The sequence below is a fragment of the Rhinolophus sinicus genome, chromosome 2, assembly GCF_057876585.1.
Source record: "Rhinolophus sinicus isolate RSI-liver-muscle chromosome 2, RSI-T2T, whole genome shotgun sequence".
Classification (NCBI taxonomy): Eukaryota; Metazoa; Chordata; class Mammalia; order Chiroptera; family Rhinolophidae; genus Rhinolophus; species Rhinolophus sinicus.
In genome coordinates, this window is record NC_142502.1 from 121,585,125 (window position 1) to 121,605,803 (window position 20,679).

General features: G+C 43.7%; 1 protein-coding gene and 1 pseudogene across 1 annotated transcript in view; both read right to left on the reverse strand.

Annotated features, from left to right (window-relative positions):
• Nucleotides 1–827: 827 nt before the first annotated feature.
• Nucleotides 828–20,679, reverse strand: part of SLC9A4 (solute carrier family 9 member A4) — a 95,207-nt gene continuing 75,355 nt past the window's right edge. The window contains exon 13 of the transcript XR_016020429.1: nt 828–1,689. The gene's annotated coding sequence lies outside the window, so the exon portion shown is untranslated. The remainder of the gene's footprint in view (nt 1,690–20,679) is intronic.
• Nucleotides 4,891–6,984, reverse strand: LOC148758896 (syncytin-1-like; annotated as a pseudogene).

Sequence of the window (20,679 nt, forward strand, 5' to 3'; positions counted from 1 at the left end):
AGTGAAACACTCTAGGTCTTAATTTCTTATCACTGAAGATAACACGAGGAAACATTGGAAACTGATTCCCCATGGCAGAAGGGTACAGCATGAACTAGGGTTAAAACTTGGTAATCTCTAAATTGTAGTTAAAGGTCTCAAGAGTCCCAAAGTGTCCTCCGGTTCTCTCCTAGTTTACCGCCTGACAGTATTTACCCACCTGGTAACTCTTCTTGGTCTTCAGGTATAACCTAGTAATTCTGTCCTCAACTCCCATCCCCAAGCCTGAAGGCATTTTCTAGGGGGATTTGAAGAAGAGCCAAATGGAAAGTCAAACAGGCAGAAAGCTTAGCAAGAGATTAGTTCACATTAAATAAGTGTGTTTTTGTGCCCTGAAGGGCAGTATTGTACATGGAAAAGCTATTCAGAGGTTTACTTTGGTTTCGAAAAGTTAATAATAAATTTATTAAAGTTACAGACTTCAAATTCAAGCACTCAGTTATTTCTCTAAACTTTTAAGGTCAGTCCACCTTTGATGAATCGAACTTGTAATTACAGAGAAGCTTAAAGTCTCTTAAATTCTCCATTGCTATTTGTAATCTTATTGTCTACTTAAAAACCACGGGACTATTTCAATTGCTTAGATATTCATTTTACATTGGAATTATAAGGCTAATCTGTTGTTTCTATCAATTTAAAATCTCAAATAATACAGATATGTAAAGTACCAATTATGCACAGATTCCTTAATTCAAAAACATTAATACTGTTAACAGAGAGTGAGTCCTTCTCAGCGTGATGTCCATATTCTTGACGTCTCGAGCAAAGAATTGGACAAGACACAGAAATAAAGTGGTGAAAGAGTAGTTTATTAGAAGAGATAGTGCTCTTCAAAGAAATAGAAGCAGACCCGAGCAGTAGAGAATGGCTCAAAGGCCCAAGGTGGCATTATTAGGAGAAAAGTACAATCCAAAGTGTTTGGAGCAGGCCACTGAGCAAAACCAAGGCTCAAGAGACTCAAAGGACTTAGACTGGTGAGGACTTGGAGTTTTTATTCTTTTTTCTCTAGAATGGGCTGTTCCTTTCCGGGTGTGAGACCATTTGATTGACACCTGTGATTGACAAGAGTCTATTACCTGATCTTTATAGACTGTGCATGTTCTTTCCCAGAATTCAGTCTGTTATAATGAACTTCCAGGCATATGTGTGATATTATAATAATGGTATAATGAGGCCCAGGTGAAATGAAGGGCCACAACGGCCGTTACTGTGCAGGTGTGAGTGGCTGGTTCAATCTAGTTGGGCATTTTGTACCCATTTGCTCCTCATACGGGTAGATAATTACAATGAAAAGGGGAAGTTTTGGGTGGAGAGGAGAGGTCTTTTAGGCAGTTGGATACTATGGGTTATGCAGGAATGCAGAGACCCGATGCCAATGTCTAGTTGCCTGCCTTCTTTTCCCCTTGAGAGATGTGATCCCCATAAAATCTCTATGGGAAGTTGAGGAATAGAAGGTCTGTTTTTCTGTATCTGTTTCCTGCTGGGCAGGGACATAGAGCTGTCCCTACCTATTGGGGGATTCACAGAACTCTCGCCATATCTGATCTTAGATGAGGGGAAGGGGTCTTGAGATCCGCCAGGAAGACCATGTTGGCTTCTTTGGTCACGACTGGCAGTCTTGCTGGGGTATCCTCTGTGTCCCCAAGGTCCCTAAATGAGGAAAAATAGATTTTAATTAATAAATCCATTAGCTCTATAGAGCCTATGGCCATTCAACCAGTCATTTAGGTGGTCTTAATTGTCTAGGAGCTGGGCCCAGAATGTGGTGGAAAGAACATTAGGCTTCAATGATTACAATCAACAAATATACTGGCCTGGGAGGTCTGGAATGGCTTGGGGGTTGTTGGGAAGTCACAGGCTTTTACGTAGTTATCTGAGAGACTTTCTGTGAATTAGGCCAGGAGCAATCTTTAGTCTAGGACTCAGAAACTGATTAGAAGAGTAATCAAAGTCAGGTGCTAAGGAGCTAAGAAACTAAGGAAAAGGAGACTTAAAATTTCTATAGTGAGGGAGACTTAAATCTTTTGTAGAGAGGGAGCTCTCCCATATTAATACCACAGATTAGATCTCACAAATATATTCTATGTTTAGTTTTAAGTCTTCCCACTATTGAAAGATATGTATCCACTAAGGAAACAGTTATAGCATTCCACACAATTTGGGAATTACTTTTCTATATAATTTTATGGGGTGCCTTCCCTACTTGGTGAGTTTTTTAATGTTCAGAGATTTCAGGCAAGATATGACTGATGCTTTTCTCTGACCCTACTGGGTTATAACTGACCCTATTTGTAGTGGCTGCATTAATAATTCCATTACTCAAAGGAGGTCAACAGGAAGTCCCCAAGACAGAGTTAATTATACAGGGACTAATTATTTGAGAAAGACCCCCTCCCACCCCAGAAGTTATACCATAATTCAGAGAGTTAGTCAAACTGTGTGTTTCTTTGGCTCTTAAGATATATAACATTTATTTATTTAACTCTGAAGACCTTTAGACCTGATGGAATCCTCCCTTCCTCTCTCTTACTGATATTACATGATACCTTTTGAATATTGACCTCAAGACTTTGAGTACTTGATCACAATTTTCACAGTCAATTTGCTAACATTGAGATCAAATTGAAAACAGTGTTGAGAGGCTACCTGGAGATCTAGTTAAGGCTGATTCCTTAGAACACAAGTAGACAATAAATTAGAGAGCTCCTTTTTTGTAAGAGCTGAACCAGTTTTTCATGCTACTTTAACTAGTCATTTCAGCCCTCATTTGTCCCCTTATAATCTTTGCTACTGCCAGAAATGAATATAAAGAACCATGTTAAAATGAAGCTTAAAAATCCAGAAGAGCTCATTGTTTGGTTTCACAGGAAGGATCTGCTAAATTCTGCAAATCAAGGGAGTTAATGGGAGGTGTCCATTGGGGCCAAAAATGTACTGCTCATATAATCAGAAAAGTAGAGTTTGGGAGATGTCCAAAGATGGGGTAGAACTCAATGGTGAGATGAGTTCCAGGTACTTGCAGTGTAAAATGAAGGGAAGAAATCAACCAACCAACGAACCACCCAAGCAAATTTGTAGCAAAAACTGAAAAATAAAGTAAAACACCAGTGAATTTAATCTCAAATTACTGAATTACTTAGGTTTCAATCCTTATTCTGCCACTTACTAACTGTGTGATCTTGGGCAGATGAAAATTGCTCAGATCTTTAGTTTATTTATTTGGTAAGTGGAAATAAAACCACCCCCCAGACAGAGATGTATAGACAATATGGAGGTTTGTCACATGTCACAATACGGAGGGCACCAGGAAAAGAAGAGTTTCAAAATAAAGTCTTGTTTTGTTAATGTGACATTTGATACTTCAAAAGAAAAATGATCACAGTTGTACTAAGGAAAGCAGTGAAAATTCTGCTATATATACTTACACATATTTTGTGATTAGTATTATTTTAATTTTAATCTTGTCTTCACCATATTTTTCTTTAGTCCATAAGGCTACCAGAGACCCTTATCTGGCTCATTTTCCAGGGTTACTATGTGAATTATGTATGTGTGAAAATGTAAACTAGATAAATATAACAGGTGGCTGATAATTTTTAGTGTAAGATGGACAAAAAGTTAAAATTAAACAAGAGTTTCATAGTTTCTTTGTTCAAACCTACCTGCTGGGGAAAATTTTGTCCTTGACTAATGGCATTCAGGCCTCCCTCACCTATACCAGTCTTATCCAATTGATTCCTGGAGCACAGTATGCAGATAATATAGGAGATAATAAACAATACTAAAGAAAAAAATTACAGTGAATCCAAAAGAATGCAGAACAGGAGGAACGAAGAAAGAATATATGGGACCGATAGAAAAAAAAACACACCTTAAACTCATCAGTGATTATATTACCAATACATTGACTAAACACTCCAATAAAATGTTAAAGATAAACACAGGACAAAAAGAAAAGTACCAACTGTACGCTATTCACAAAAAAATAAAAAATAAGGACACAGACAGTTTAAAATATAAGGATAAGTAAAAGATATACTCATAATGCAAGATTTTAACATCTCTGCTTCAGTAATTGATAGAACATGAAGACAAAAACATTATAAACATTATAATAATATGAAAAATGAACACTATCAAACTTGATCTAATTGACATTTATAAAGCAAGATAGCTAACAAACACAGGATATGTATTAATATTATTTTCAAGTGAATGTGGACATTTCACTGAGACTGATAATATGCTGTATCATAAAAAGAGCCTTAATACGTTTCAAAATATTGAAACAACTTACAGTATGTTCTATGACCTCAATGAAGTTCTGGTGAAATCAGTAATAACCAACTATCTAGAAAACTCCCAAATATTTGAAAATTAAGCAATACATTCCTAAATCCCATGTGGTTCAAAGGAGAATAACAAAGGAAATCAAACAATATTTTAATCTGAATGATACTGGAAATTTTTGGAGATTCGGCTAAAATAGTGCTTAGAGGAAAAATTATAACATTAAATGATGTATTAAAAGACTAAATGTTCTGAGCTTCCATCTCAAGACATTCAAAAAAGCAAACTAAACCTAAAGTAAGTAGAAAAAAGGAAATAATGGCAATATGAGAAGAAATGATATGAAATAGAAAACAGTCCCATGGTAAAGCAAATCAACAAAGCCAAAAGTTGGTTCTTTGAAAAGGTTAAGGGAAAAAAAAACCACTGAAGAATATTTTTGATTGATTGCCCCAAAAGAAGGAAAATAGAAATTACTAAAAGCTAGAGATTCTAAAATCTATAAAAGTACAATAGGGGCTAATATATGTAACCTCATGCTAATAAATTTGACAACTTAGATGAAATTGAAAAATTTATTGAAAACACAAATCATTCAAAGTGATTTAAGAAGAAATAGAATATTTAAATATCCCTATATCTGTTAAAGAAATTGAATTTATTTAAAATTTTTTACCATAAATAAATTATAGGTTCACATGATTTTACAGATGAATTCAATAAAAAAATTTCAGGAAGAAAAACACCAAACCTACACAAACACTTTTGGGAAATAGAATAGTACAAATATCTTGTTGCGGAAAAGCGGCGAGGACCAAGAGACTCAAGCGGCACGCAGAGATCAGGGAGAACACAGCTTTATTACGCTGGTAGGCTCAGCAGGATTGTTCCCAAAGACTGAGCACTTACCGGGTTGGGGCGCTTTGTTTTATAGGGTTAGGCCTCCGGGTTTGGGGGAATTTGTGCCATTGCTATTGCGACACTAGGGATTGGCTAAATCTGGCCGGGGTGCTGGGAAGGTCCATCCCTAACAGCTGTGATCGCTCAACACTGTTTTGATGGGAAAGCCTCTAACTGCTGTGTTTGCAGGAAATTGCTCTGATAAGGTATCGGAAGAGGAGGAGGGGGATGGAAAGCTCCTAGCGGCGGTACCCGCAGGAAAAACCATCCCGACATGTTCCCCCTGTTGAGGATTGGAAGGGGAACCCTGAAGATCATCATTTAAACTGAGAGGGCAGTAGCCCCGTAGGGCTAGGATGCGGGCTGTGTTCAGATGGGAGATGGTATTTTTGATGAAGTGGACAAGGGCATTGAAGCTGCACAGGCCAATGGTGGCAAGGAGAAAAATGGAGAGTAAGGGACCCGCCAAAGGGAGGAGCCAGGAAGTCCAGGACTGAGAGCCAAACCCCCAGGAGGTGATCGCCTCACGGCGGTTCTATATGTGATCCCGGAGCTCACAGACCTTGGTGGCGAGGATCCCAGACTGGTTTATGAAGTAGCAACATTCTTCTTGGAGGAAGAGACAGGTCCCACCCTTTTCAGCCGTGAGCAGGTCTAGGGCTCGCCGGTTCTGGAGGGCAACTGCCGCCAGGCTGGAGAGTTGGATCTGGAGTGATGTGAGTGACTCTGTGACCCGCTCCATGTCATCATTGATTTCTTGAGAAAGTTTGTAGTAAAAGTCGATGGGAGTCCCAAGGCCGGAGGCACCAGCGGCGACCCCTGTAAAGTTGCCAGCACCTATGAGGAAAGGGATGAAAGCTGCCCAATGGGTGCGAAGGGAAGGAAAGACCTGCGACTTGAATTCACCATCAGTAAAAATGGCGGCAGAAGGGGAAATGAAAATGAGGATGCAGCCACTTCCATTGTGATGTGCGTCCCGACACCTGTACGGGTAGCCTCCGTCACAGAAGAGAAATATGCCGGGAGGAGTGCAGAAGGGCAAAGGTGCAGAAAAGCTCTGGCAGCGGGGATCGGGAGCCTGAGTGAGGCCAGGGGGTAGGTAACAGGTGAGGTTTGTGCCCGGAGCCAGCGAAGCCAGCGGGATGGGATCCCCCATGGGTTCGGTGACTATTGAGGCGGAAGTGTTGGTGGAATTGCGGAGGGGCCAGTTGGGCGGAACGGGTATTCCAAAGAAAGCTGAACGGATAAGGGGCAGACAAATCCAACAGGGGGAACCGATACGGAGAGAAGTGGAGTTGAGCCTAAGCTGGTAAGATGTATTGAGGAGGTGTTGAGTGAAGTCCGGGGAGCTAAGGAGTGGTGGCCGGTGTAAAGAGGTTAGGTTAAGGCGCCCGTAGCAGGGCCAGGGCGGAGTGGCCCGAGCTATTGCAGCAATCCAGGTTGCTGCAACTTTGTGGAGGGCAGTGTCTTGGGCACCTCCACCATTGGAGGACCCGGCTTGGGCCAGGTAGGACCAGCAGACAGGCCCTCGGGGGAAGGAATTACAGAGGGACTGGAAGGTCTGAGTCAGCGTGGCGGTCCAATAGGTGCGGCTGGATTTCTTGCAGGTGGACGGCGTGGTTCCCTGGTAGCATTCCTGGGGCATGAGAGTAAAGAATTGGAAGTGGGCGCTTGTCCCGGACCCCCGGGTGCAGGGACATTTTGAGCCATCTGGTGTGCAGACAGGGTTGTTCCAGCAGAGGTACCCTTAACCATAAAACCTGCAGTTGTTCGAGGAGGGCTGTGTAGCAAGGGCAGTCCTGTAGGTCTTACTGTCCTTTATGCAGAGGAAAGGCAAGATGCCGTGGTAACAATCCGGGGTCATGGAGTCATAGGAGAAAAAGGAGGATCTTAAAGTCGGGTAGAAAGGGGACCCGCGGCAGGTACATGTCTGCTGGGTTGGGGTGCTCAGTGAAGGGTAGAATAGGCCTAAGAGGCAGAGGGCCATAAGCAAGTGAGCGTGAATAGGGGAAAGATCCATAGTAGAAACCCAAACAGGAGGAGGCTTCTTTGGGCTGGGGTCCAATGAGATGGGGTCAGAGAGATAAGAAGAAAAGAGGCTAAAAGAATCAGTAGACAGAGGGTTGAGATGGTTAGGGAGGAGCAGATGAGAACTGGCATTCAGGTGGTTTTTTTAAGCGTGGTCTTCAGTGGCTCATCGGGCACTGGATGAGAAGTCCAGGCAGGCTGGTCCGACTCTGCTCGCTTGAAGCGAGAGTGGTGACTCCACGGTGTGATTCCAGAGACCTTAACAGCAGTGGGGGTGACACGGATTACTGTGTGTGGGCCCATCCATTTTGGGCGGAGGGGCTCACGTCTCTAATCTTTTACCCAGACCCTGTAACCTGGAAGGTGGGGATGGACAGGGGTTCCTAATGAGATAGGAATTCTTTCTAGTAGATGTGAGTGCAGGCTCGTAAGGATCTTTCCTAGGGCAATAGGCTGATCTTGGAGGTGGGAGTCTACTACTCTGAGGCTGCCTGGGATGGATGATAGCAACGGGGGAGGCCGGCCATAGAGAATTTCAAATGGGGAGAAACCATCCTTTCAAGGAGTACACTGGGAGCAGAGGATGGCTAAGGGGAGTAGATCCGTCCATCCCAGGGAGGTTTCTTGGCATAACTTAGACAATGTTTCTTTGAGGATACAGTTCATGTGCTCTTCTTTCCCTGAACTCTGAGGCCGGTAGGCTGTGTGAAGCTTCCAGGAGACATTGAGGGCCGAGGCCAGAGTTTGTAGCACATCTAAGACAAGGCTGGTCCGTTGTCGCTGTGAATGGTGAGGGGAAGCCCATACTGTGGGATGATTTTGCGGAGGAGAACGTTGGTGACTTCTCTGGCTTTTTCAGTTCGGGTGGGAAAGGCCTCTACCCAGCCCGAGAAGGTGCAGACTAGGACAAGAAGGTATTTTGTCCCTCAGTGAGGGGTTATTTCTGTGAAGTCTACCTCGATATCCTCAAAAGGGGTAGATCCCATTTGTTGGACCCCAGGTGGTGGGGTCGGTCCTGTCTTGGGATTGTGCTCAGCACAGGTGGCACAGCGCTCCATAATAGAGCAGCATAGGGCTGTGAGTCTGGCTATATAGAAGTTTTTGGGTAGCAGCTTTTTAAGTCCAGTCTTCCCTAGGTGGGAAGTAGAGTGGTGTTCCGAAATGATGAGGGGAACGAGGGCAGCCAATATGAATAAGTGGCCATCACACAGTATCCACCAAACTTGAGGGTGCCAGGTGGCCCCCTCATTCTGTGCCCAGCTGTCTTCTGCTGTGGTGTAGGTAGGGCTTGGCGAGGCTGGGGTGGTGGAAGCAATGATGGCTGTGTCTGTGTCCTGGGCAGCCACCTTTGCAGCGTGATTGGTGAGGTGATTGCTAGTAGCCGGCTCATCGTTCCCTTTCTGGTGCTCTCGGCAGTGGATAATAGCTAGGCCCTGGGGTGCCCAGACAGCTTCTAGTAGCTGTAGGATCTCGCTTTTGTTTTTGATGGTTTTTCCTTCAGACATTAGGAGGCCACGTTCTTTGTAGATGGCCCCGTGTATGTGCATGGTCGCAAAAGCATACCTGGAGTCTGTGTAAATGTTAGCCCTTTTGTCTTTTGAGAGCTACAGTACCAGTATGAGAGCCCAGAGTTCGGCTCATTGTGCTGACCACCTGGCTGGAAGTCCCTTTGCCTCCAGAACCTCCGAGGCAGTAGTTACAGCATAGCCAGCTCTACGTAGCTCACCCTGTAGGAAACTGCTGCCCTCAGTATAGAGTATAACCTCTGCGTCCTGCAGAGGGGAGTCTTGTAGGTCTGGTCGTGTGGCATGGACCTCAGTAATGACTTCTAGGCAGTTGTGTTCAGGCTCGCCTTCGGCTGTGGGGAGGAAGGTTGCTGGGTTTAAGGCTTGAACAGTCTGGAGGCTTATGCGAGGATTTTCCAGAAGGAGCCCCTGGTATTGGGTGAGCCTGGCGTTGGAGAGCCATCGTGGACCCTGACAGTTCATGAGCGTAATTACAGAATGGGGAAACTTGACTGTGAATTGTGGTCCGAGGGTGAGCTTTTCAGCTTCCTGGACGAGGAGTACTGTAGTGGCTAAGGCCCGCAGGCATGGGGGCCACCCGGAAGCAACCGGGTGCAGTCTTTTGGACAGGTAAGCAATAGGCCTCATCCAGGGTCCAACTGTCTGGGTTAGGAGTCCTAATGCAGTTTTGTCTTTTTCATGGACAAATAAGCAAAAAGGTTTTTCCATGTCGGGTAGACCTAAAGATGGGGCTCTCCCGAGCAAGTCTCTGAGTTCTTTGAAGGCCTTTTCCTGTGTCTCTCCCCATTTTAGGGGTTGCTTGTCCTGTCCTGTGAGTGCCTCATAAAGTGGTCGGGCTATGGCCGAGAACCCAGGGATCCAGATCCGACAGAATCCAGCTGCCCCAAAAAATTCACATAGGGCTTGCCTAGTGGTGGGCTGTGGGGAGTTGGTGATAACTGCTTTTCGCTCTGTGCTGAGGGCCCATTTTCCTTGGGTGATTATGAAGCCAAAATATTTGACTTCCTGTCTGCAGAGCTGAGCCTTTTTCCAGAACACCCGGTACCCTTTGTTGGCCAGATGTTGTAAGAGGGCAATTGTGGCTCGGTGGCAGGCCTTTCTGGTCGGGCAGGCAATGAGGAGATCATCTACATATTGTAAGAGAGTGCAATTGACTTGTTTTTGTGGGAAACTCGCAAGGTCAGAAGCCAGGACCTCACTGAATAGCGTGGGGGAGTTCTTAAACCCTTGTGAAAGCCTCGTCCAGGTGAGCTGCATTTGACGCCCTGAATTAGGGTCAGTCCACTCAAAGGCAAAGATGGGTTGGTTTATTGGGGCTAGTTGAATGCAGAAGAAGGCACCCTTAAGATCCAGGCACGTGAACCAGGCGGCCTCCGGTGGGACCTGGCTGAGAAGGGTGTAGGGATTGGGAACTACTGGATGCAAAGACTGAGTTACTTGATTCAATGCACAGAGGTCCTGAACTGGGCGATATTCACCATTTGGCTTCTTGACGGGGAGTAGTGGTGTGTTCCAGGGGGACTGACACTCAACAAGGATGCCAGCATCTTTCATCCGTTCAAGATGTGTCTGAATGCCTATTTGAGCTTCCCTGGAAATCGGGTATTGTCAAAGCCGTTGTGGCTGGGCGCCAGCCTTTAGTTCAATTATGACAGGGGTCCGTTTGCTGGCAAGTCCGGGAGGATGGTTTTCTGCCCATACCCCTGGTACCTTAGTTCGGTAGTACTCAGGGTTTGTTCCAGCGGCCTCTGATTCAAATAATCTCCATTCTTTGTCCCTGGGTGGGGAGGTTGAGGGATAGGATGAGTTATGGCTCGGCAGGGCTCAAGGTCATGGTTGTTTGGCTGGATTGCTCGAAGGAAATCCATGCCCCTTAGTGAGTAAGTCTCTCCCAAGCAGTGGGATCGGGCACTCAGGTACATATAAGAACTCATGGGAGACGACGTGGCCTCCTATTTGCAGGTTCGAGACCAGCAGAAAGGCTGACTTACTGCCTGGTCTCCGGTGGCCCCCATGACGGTTATAGTCTGATTAGTAAGGGGAGCCACTGGGGAAGTAACCACTGAGTGTTCTGCTCCTGTGTCTACCATAAAGGTAATCTTCTGGCCCCCTATGTCTAAGTCAACCGTGGGCTCGCGGGGGCCTAGCAGTAGAGAGCCCGGTCCCCATCAATCAGAGTCTATGCCGGCCAGGCTGATGAACTCAGGTTCTTTCTCACTAGGAGGGGTAGGCCGCGGATGGCTTCTGGGTTGAGGCTGTCGCCGATTGGGGCATTCATTTTTCCAGTGCCCCATCTCCTTGCAATAGGCACATTGATCCTTTTTGAGTGTCCCACGAGGCTGCGTCGGATTTCTCCTCTGCCCCACAGTCTTTCTTTGGTTGGTGTTTTGTTGGAGTGCTGCTGCTAATAGAGTTACTTTCTGTCTCATCCTCTTATCAGCTTCTCACTTGGCTACGTTGTTGCAGTTGCGGAATACTTTGTTAGCCACCTCTACCAGTTGGGTGATATTCATCCTGGCAAAGCCTTCAAGTTTTTGGAGTTTTCAGCAGATGTCGGAGGCCGACTGTGCAACAAAAGCCGCATTTACCATTCGCTGATTTTCTGGTGCCTCTTGGTCAAAAGGGTTGTATATGCAGAAAGCTTCGCAAAGTCTTTCGTAGAAGTCTCCGGGCGTTTCTTCACTGTCTTGAGTTACGTCAGCTGCCTTTGACATGTTAGTTGGTTCTTTCGCCCCTTGTCAGAGGCCCAGCAGAATGGCCTCTTGATACCTCCTGATAGCACCTCTACCTTCTTCCGTGTTGAAGTCCCAGTCGGGCCGGGTGTCAGGAGCAGCCTCGTTAGCCCATCTCCCCGTGTCCATGACGCCTCCTGGAGCCATCTCTTCGAGCCAATTCCGAGGTTCTTGTAGGATTCTCCCCCTCTCCTTGGTGTTAAAGAGGGAGCGAAGGAGCTGTTGACAGTCTTCCCAGGTAGGCCAGTGTGTTTGGAAGATGGAGTCCATGAGGTCAATCATAGCTTGGGGCTTTTCTGCGTAGGCTGGGGTGTGATGTTTCCAGTTCAGGAGGTCAGTGGTGGTAAAGGTCTGGTAGTAGATTATAGGTCGGCCAGGAAGGGGAGTCCCGTCCGGGTGATAAGGTTGGGCCCTCGGGTTTCACGGAGCGGCATCTGGAGAGCTGGGATGTTTAGCAGCTGAAGGCGGCGGGTGAAATCTTGGGGTGTGGGCTCTGCAGGCTGACCCTCGGGTTGAGCGGCTGGCGGGGGTGTGGGCTCAGCGGGCTGACCCTCAGGTTGAGCGGCCAGCAGGGAAACAGAGGGCAGCGGGGTGTCTGGAATTGCATCCGGAGCGGTTGGCAGGACTGGTGGGAGGTATGGTGGCGGCAGGATTTGCAGCTCCTCCTCATGGTCCCCTTGGTATATAGTCTTTGTCAGAGGGGCGTTGGGAGTTCCTTTCAGAGCCTGGGTTACGAGAATCCTGCACTGTCCCTTTTTACTAGAGCAGACCCGTACCCAAGGTGGAAGGGTCCTGGCAATTTCCAACCAGGAATCAATGTATGGAAACTGATCCGGGTGACCAGGATTGTTGGTCACCACAATATAAACGTGCCGGACGACGGCCAGGTCTAGGGTTCCCTCTGCTGTCAACTGATGTTAAAAGTGGGCCATTCCAATTCACAGAGGGTTCTTAACTTTCCTGGGGTCATGCAGACTCCATAATCTCCTCCATAACCCTTCTTAAAATTCTTTAATATGCAGTCTAGGACTGCAGGCTTACTTTGCTTCCCTCTCATAGTGTACGATATCGCAGACGGTGGGGAGGGGGATTTACTCAGGTGCTGCCCTGCTCGCGACCCTCGCGGGAACTTAGGAGCATCTTTGGCTGCAGTGTACAGAACAATTTACAGACCAGGCCACTCTGTGGAGTGAATCACCGTTATGCCAAATGACGCTCTGCGAGAATCAGGGTGAAGCCTACTCAGGTTTCCATAGCAAAAGCAGTGGAATCAAACATTCAGGCACACAGTCAGTCACTCACACACCGGGCTGACACCCTCCCATGGGCGTCCCTGCCTGGGTAGGTTATAAGAACCTACAAGGAGGTGATCAGGCTCCCCTTCCGTCACATGGGAAAAGACTGACTCGGACAACGGCCCCGAGGCTTACCTGGTCTGACGGGAGGAGGATCCAGCTGGTTGTCCCTGGTCCCTCTCAGCGGGTCCAGCTGGGGAGGCACGGGCCACGGCTGCCCGGGAAGGTCCGGTTCCGGGTCCGCCAAAATCCACGGGGCGCGCCTACACCCTTCTCAGGCCTCCCGTGGCTCCGTGGCCCGCCTCTCACCCCACACCGGTGGCGCAAGGGGCCAGCGCGGTTGGGTTTCCCGGTCAGGGAACCAAAATGTTGCAGAAAAGCGGCGAGAACCAAGAGACTCCAGCGGCACGCAGAGCTCAGGGAGATCACAGCTTTATTATGCTGGCGGGATCAGTGGATTGTTCCCAAAGACTGAGCACTTACCAGGGTCGGGCACTTCGTTTTGTAGGGTTAGGCCTCCGGGTTTGGGGGGTTTTGCGCCATTGCTATTGCGACGCTAGGGATTGGTTAAATCTGGCTGGGGTGCTGGGGAGGTCCAACCCTAACAGCTGTGATGGCTCAACACTGTTTTGACGGGAAAGACTCTAACTGCTGTGTTTGCAGGAAATTTCTCCCATAAGATATCGGAGGAGGAGGGGGATGGAAAGCTCCTAGCGGCGGTGCCTGCAGGAAAAAACCGTCCAGACAATCTTACATCATTTTAGGAAGCCAGTAAAACCTTAATACTAAAACCTGTTAAGGTCATTATAGGAGAAGAAAATGACAGACAAATATAATCATGAATATATATATATATATATAAAACATAGATGCATAAATGCTCAAAAATATATTTGTAAGTAGGATCCAGCAGTATTTTAAAAAGATACTATATGAACAAGTTGGATTTTTCCAGGAATGCACGTATGGTTCAACATTTTAAAATTAATCAATACAGTTTATCAAATTAACAAAATAAAGAAAAATAATGACTATTTTATTAGATGTCAATGACAAATTTGATATAATTCAACATCCACGCATGATAAAAATTATTAAACTAGAAATAGAAGAGACCTTATTCCACTTGATCACAGAAGCCTATGAAAAAAACCTGCATACAACTTCATATTTAATGGTTAATTAATGACCAATTTCCCCTCTCTCCACATATTTTCAACACTGTCCTGTAGATGCTAGTCAGTGCCACGTGGCAAGAAAAAAATAATAAAAACTATAAATATTGGAAAGAAGCAAACTTATCTTTATTTGAAGATAATGTGATTATATAGGTAGAAAATCTTAATACATACACACACACAACAACAACAACAAAATCCTAAAATTAACATGTCAATTTAGCAAGGTCATAGAATACAAGGTCAATTTTGAATTCAATTATACCAGGGTTGTCAAAAAAATGTATACAAGTGGACACTTTGGTCAACGTTGCCCAAGCAGTAGTTCGCCGTAATCAGAAGTTTCTGCACATTGATGATAACCACTTTGAGCACCTCTTGTAACTGCAGATGTCAAACGTGACTTGTATTCATCTTTTGTTATTGGTATATATTGAGTATTACAATTTTCATACAGTTTTCCTTTCTTAAAATGTGTATACTTTTTTTTGGTGCCCTCTGTATTTGTATATGCTAGCAACAAATAATTGGAAAATAAAATTAAAATATAATAATTTAAAAGCATGTGGCATCTCATAATACTGACTAATAAAGTTAATGAAAGATGTGCGAACATCTACATTAAAGGATATGAAATCTTACTAATTAAATTAAAGAAGACCTACATAATAAAGAAATATGCTGTATTCATTAACTGGAAGACTCATTATTTTTCAGTTGAAATGTCTCATCAAAATGAGTTATAGATTTACCACAATACTAATCAAGATTCCAATGAGAATTTTTTTAATGGAAATTACAAGCTTATCCTAAAAGTTATATGGAAATGCCAAAGGCCAAGGATAGTCATAACTATCTTTTTTATTATTATTTTTTATTTTGTTAATTAAAGTTTATTGTGGTGACAATTGTTAGTAAAGTTACATAGATTTCAGGTGTACAATTCTGTATTACGTCATCTATAAATCACATTGTGTGTTCACCACCCAGACTCAGTTCTCTTTCCATCACCATATATTTGATTCCCTTTTCATAACTATCTTAAAAAAAACTTTTTGAGGCATTACATTTTCAGATTTCAAGATTTACTATAAAGATTTACCATACAGAAATCAAGACAGTGATATTGGCAATAGAGACGGACGACAATTCAGGGCCGCAGAAAAGAGGGTCCAGGTATAGTAGACTCACACATGTATAGTTAGTATTTTTTGATTTACCTATTCAAGATCAAGTGGGTCAATGTGAAATCTGCAAGGCTGGACTTACAAATTCAAAGCTATAGAGTCATGGAAGCCCCACCCAAACTGAAACACTGGACACTTGGAGGTGTGAAAATAAGTTTTAGTGACAAGAAACAATGTCTTTACATGGGATGGATGGAAAGTAAGGAGCTAAGAAAAACCTGGGTTTTCAGTTTGCTCAACAGAAGACTCCTTCCCTACCTAAGTGTACCACATCTTTCCATGAGAGTGGCTGTATAATTCTCCTGGACAAAGGAGACAATTGCATTCCAGTTTAGATTGGAAAATACTTCTTAAAATGACAGTATACTAGTTATTAGTATTACTGAAATTCCAAAGAAAGTTTGAAAGAGGTTCATATTTTGTTCGGAAATAATCACAGCATTTACCATGTGTTGAGCAGTGACTATTGCCAAGCAATATCTTAAACGCTTTCCAAGAACTATTATCTTTTATTTCCCCAACAACTCACATGCCCATTATCATCATCTTTGAGATGAAAAATAAAGATCACTTGTCCAAAATCATACATATAAAAGCTGATATAAAAACCTAGGTAGTCAGGCTCCAGAGCCCACATTCTTATCTACTGATCTAGATCTGCCTCCCCCAGAACAAACACTCTGACACCTCCTTTCTTAGTATTTTCCCCCCACGTTTGATCTTAGTAATTCTTGTTACATTTTCTACTTGGCACGCCACTTTAAAATAAGCCCCAGCAGCCAGAAGGTATACGTATCTGAGGAATTTTCATAAAATTCTGTCCAAATCTACTGTTCATTTATACATTACAAAGGGTGTGTGTAATCGTATTGTTTGCAAAACTCTGAGGCACATGTTCTGTAAACATCTCATTAACAGCAAAAATACCTTTGTTGTTTTTCTTTTTTTTCCCATTCTCCTTTAACAAACACTTCTCCACCCTGTAGTCAATCTATGTGCTTTCTTTGTTACCAGTCTGTGCAGGGATGGGCGGCTACATTTTCTGACTATGTTTCTTTGCCATTCTTTCTGCGTCATATTTATCATTATTGTTTCTTGGTTTCTTTATTCTCCTTTGTATGAGATATCTAAGTTTCAGAGAAACTCATGCTCATTTCCTTATCTTATACCAAACCAAACACTCTCTCAGAAAACCCACAAAATTCTTATATTTAACCAACATAGATGGGGTAAGAACGATATGTATGACTCCTTTATCCGAGCATGACTCAGGTAAAGCTGCAAATCATTTTGCTGCATGTGTTAGGTACTTGGTGTTGGCTACTGTACTAGGCTGGGAGTTAGGTACTGTATCTAACACAGGCTTTAGAAGAACAAAGATGAATAAGACTTAATAATTGCCCTCCAGCAGCTAATGATTCAGGGGCAGATTCGTTAATGGACCTTTGTGTATTCTGTACATTTAGAGAAATACCAGAGAAGAAAACTAAGCAGGAGAAGCAAGGATCCTACAACTTCAGGAACCACATCTCCATATTTGATGTTTGAATGAAATGGCCATTTGTAAAAACAATAAATAGCAGTTGAATGCCTACCACATGACAGACATGGTTTTAGGGTCTTTACGTTTAATTTTTACAAATCACCAGAATTTTATGAAGTAGATGTTATTATTATTACTATTACCCCCCATTTCATAGATAAAGAAACTGAGGCACCGAGAGGTGGAGTAACTTGTTCAGGGCCACCCAGCTTGTAGGAGATGAAACCATACTGGCAGTACAAAAACACTGACTGCAGAATTTGCATTTTTAACACCAAAATCACGTGTCTCCATTAACAATGGGAAAACAATGGTATTTGTTCTACTTCAGAGTAATAATTACAATTAATTGAGTAGCTACTATAATATATTTCAGGAACTGTATTAAAATCTAAAAAAAAAAAAAAAGAAATAGTAAACCTTGCACTCATTGGTGTGTAATATGGCAGGCCATATACCAAGAAGCCTAGCTAGATGGTATGTATTTATTATTTTTTAATCCATTCAATATTTTCTGAATATTTATTATGGTTTAGACTCTTTCCTAGCTGGACCTGAAGCTTACACTATCGATGGAAGAAACAAACAATAAGCACACAAATAAGCAAATAAGTTAAGCCTGTGCATTGTGGTATACTCTGATTTCTTAGAACTAACACCATATTATAAATGTTTTTCATGTTGTAAGATGTAGTGGAGTTCTTATTTTATGTTTTAATATTTGAAGACATATATCATCCTTTGGAAAGCCCTTCTATGTTGGAGTATATTCCCATGTTATTATGTCAACATTCCATGCCATGAACATAATTCAATCTGTACGCCTTGTAGCTGTAACACAGGTGGACTTGAGCTCCTGTGGTCAGGTGTACTAGTGTGGGGTTTGAGTTGGAAGGGAGCAGAGGGAGGAAGTTGGTTCTGTAGACACACCTATTTGCTGATAAGGATGGTGGTAGGCCTGTTTTTTAGGGATCGTGATGTCCAACCCATGATACAAAAATGGCATCAGAATAGTTGAGCTCCTGGCATTCAGGACCTGTCATCTGTGATGGCGGCACCAGCAGCAGGAGAGGCAGAAGCAGAAATTTTTCAGCAGGCACCCTCTGTGGGGACTTTAGGCATTCTATGTGGACATTTAGTCCCAAGCCAATTTCTCCTTCTCTCCCAAATGAGCTATTGCACATTAATTAATATATCCCCTGTAAACTAAATAGTGGATTGCGTTGCTTGCAACTGAGGTCCTTAACCTATAATTCCCAGGAGTGACTGCAGGGAACAGGCCTTTACTGACACGAGAAGCTGATATTGCTTCTCTGGCCCTGTTGAACTGAGACAGGTTCGTTAGTATGATTGCTAGGTAGACAGGGAGGTCCCTGGTAAAATAAAGAAAAGACAGCCATATCCTAAAACTTCATGTTTTGAAATCACTCCTTCGCTCCAGGACATAATGTAACAAGGCCTTGAGGGTAATCATAGAATTCATTTTGGCCTGATAAATGGAGCAGATCTGATAGATAGGAGTGGGTTACTTTGCTAAATCTTTTAGGGTGGGCAAGCAGAACAAACCTGGTAGACAAATTTCATTAGAAGGCGCCAGTTCCCTTCTTCAAACAAGTTCCCTTCTTCAAACAGTACCCCTTCCCCAAGCAGGCAAGGGAAGGTAGAAAAGTAAGAGCTTTTGCCTCAGTCAGGGGGCACCCCCCATTTGGGACCCCCTCCTGCTCGGGAGCTGCAACCTCTTCTCCTGCCTCTAATAAACTGTCCTCCTTTTAAAACTCTTTGCGTCTCCTGGTCCGTGTTTCCGTTCTTCGGCTTCACGAGACACGATCCCGGCCCGCACCCAGAAACTGCCGGCAGATCCAACATCACCTACATCACTTGGGGAAACACAGGAAAATATTGCTACATCAGAACCAGAAAAAAAACTGCTTTGGAAACAGAAATAGAAGATGGGATCCAGTGGTCTATTTCACGCAACGCTGGTAGAATGTCTTTACCATTAGTGCGCACTTTGAATAACATGCCCAGCGCAGACAAGGCCTGGAGGACAGGCTGACGCTGCCTTAGGGCCGTGGGGAAGGATAAGCAGACAGTGCTGCTGCTTATAACTGCGCTGGGGCGTGTAAAGAACACAAGGTTAGGTTCAACATTTTAAATTCTCTTAATACAGCACTGTCAGACAAGCAGAGAAGTTTCTGTGATTGTCCTAAGAAAATGGTTTGGACCCACAGACCTGCAGAACCAACAGAGGTGAAAATCATATGACCTTATTGATCATGTTAGCAAACGAAATTCAACTCAGGAATTTTAAAGGTCTTACTGGCTTTCAGCGCTTCATGAATCAAGCAGCATCCAGTCTGACAGATAAAAAGGAGCTCCGAGGAGCTGCACAAAATGATGTCTGTAGGCAGAAGGGAGCAGGAACCAGGAAGTTAGGCTAGGCAAAAAAACGCGGATTGGTTACTGCAAGGTCCCTTTCCTTTAGAGGATGGCAGAGGTCCATCAGGCAGATTAACTAACTAGTGCTGGGCAGGGGATTCCTAATTGACTGGCTTAAAATTCCATTTCTGGGAGAGTTGAAACTAAGGTGTAATTAAGCTAAGTCTCAGTTTGCGGACATGGGGCTTAACATAAGGGGCTTCATTTGGGGCCTGTTGTTTTAGTTTAAACAACCATATGCGTTGCTTTTTAAAAACACGATTTGAATTTAAACTCACAAATTCTCTTATGTGAAATAATAGGCACTGCTTGAAAAAGAGTGAGAGGCAGAAAACTTGAGTGGGTACGTTAAGGTACACTTGAATCGTTCAAAATGCCCCAAATTAAAAATCTCCATTGAATCTTTCTAGACAGAAGAAGCAATTCCTTGGATTCTGCATGATGAAGTCCTGCCTTGTTTGAAGACTGTAAAATGACCCCTTGGGGCAGCTACTTTACCACAGGTCCTTGTCATGTCCCAGCAAGGTTCAGGGGGCCAATCTTAGGAGAAGTTTCACTCTCCAAAACAATTGCAAGGTATTTTCTAGTTTATATTGATTAAACATAGAAAATATTTATGGCAATTGAGTTCATAGGCTTCCAAACCAGAGAGAGAGAAATAAAATTTACATCAAAATGACTTTAATATAGATACTGCAGATTCTAGAGTCCATGTACTTGGTTGAGTAACTAGAAACACTATTTGCTCATTCTGTTGACTGACATCTGAATGCAATGGTGGTCTATACTGAATGTAGGTCAAAGGCCAGGAATACACTGGTAATGTACAGGAAGAACTCCAAAGACATAAAGAATGCAGCAGATGTGTCTGTGTAATTTATTGCCTGATCCATAGCTCTATTCCTGAAACAAAACTCTGAAGCTCTTCTCTTCACCATGATGAGGGTAACACCAGCATCTCTGAAAAGAACTGTAAAGATAGGAGTGTCAGGCTGTGGGTCTGACACTGCAGAGAGCTACGTAGAAGGTCTTTAGAAGGGATCGATCTTGCTTTGGGGCATGATTGGTGGGCAGTCACAGAGGTATTGTTCAATATTTACAATCAAATATCAAGGATGAGTGATTCAGGTGTCTGATGGAACTGGCCTGTATTAGTTTCCTATTGCTGCGGTAACAAATTACCACAAATTTAGTTGATTAAATAAATACAGATTTATTCTTCTATAATTCTAGAAGTCTGAAACAGGTCTCACTGAGTCAAAATCAAGGTGTCAGCAGGGCTACTTGTGACATGCTACTGGGATCTCACTGCATCTGATCACAGGACATCAAATGACTATGCTGTCAACATGTGTATTGTGAAGCCAAGTTCTGTCAGACCCTCATTGAACCACAAGTTTAGGTGGGCCAAAAACAATCAAAATTATCAAACTGGTATATCTGGGATCAGGCATGACAGGGCCAAAGGGACAAGTAAACTACACAAGGAGATGGCATGGACCTTGCACCTCTAGGTTTCTTC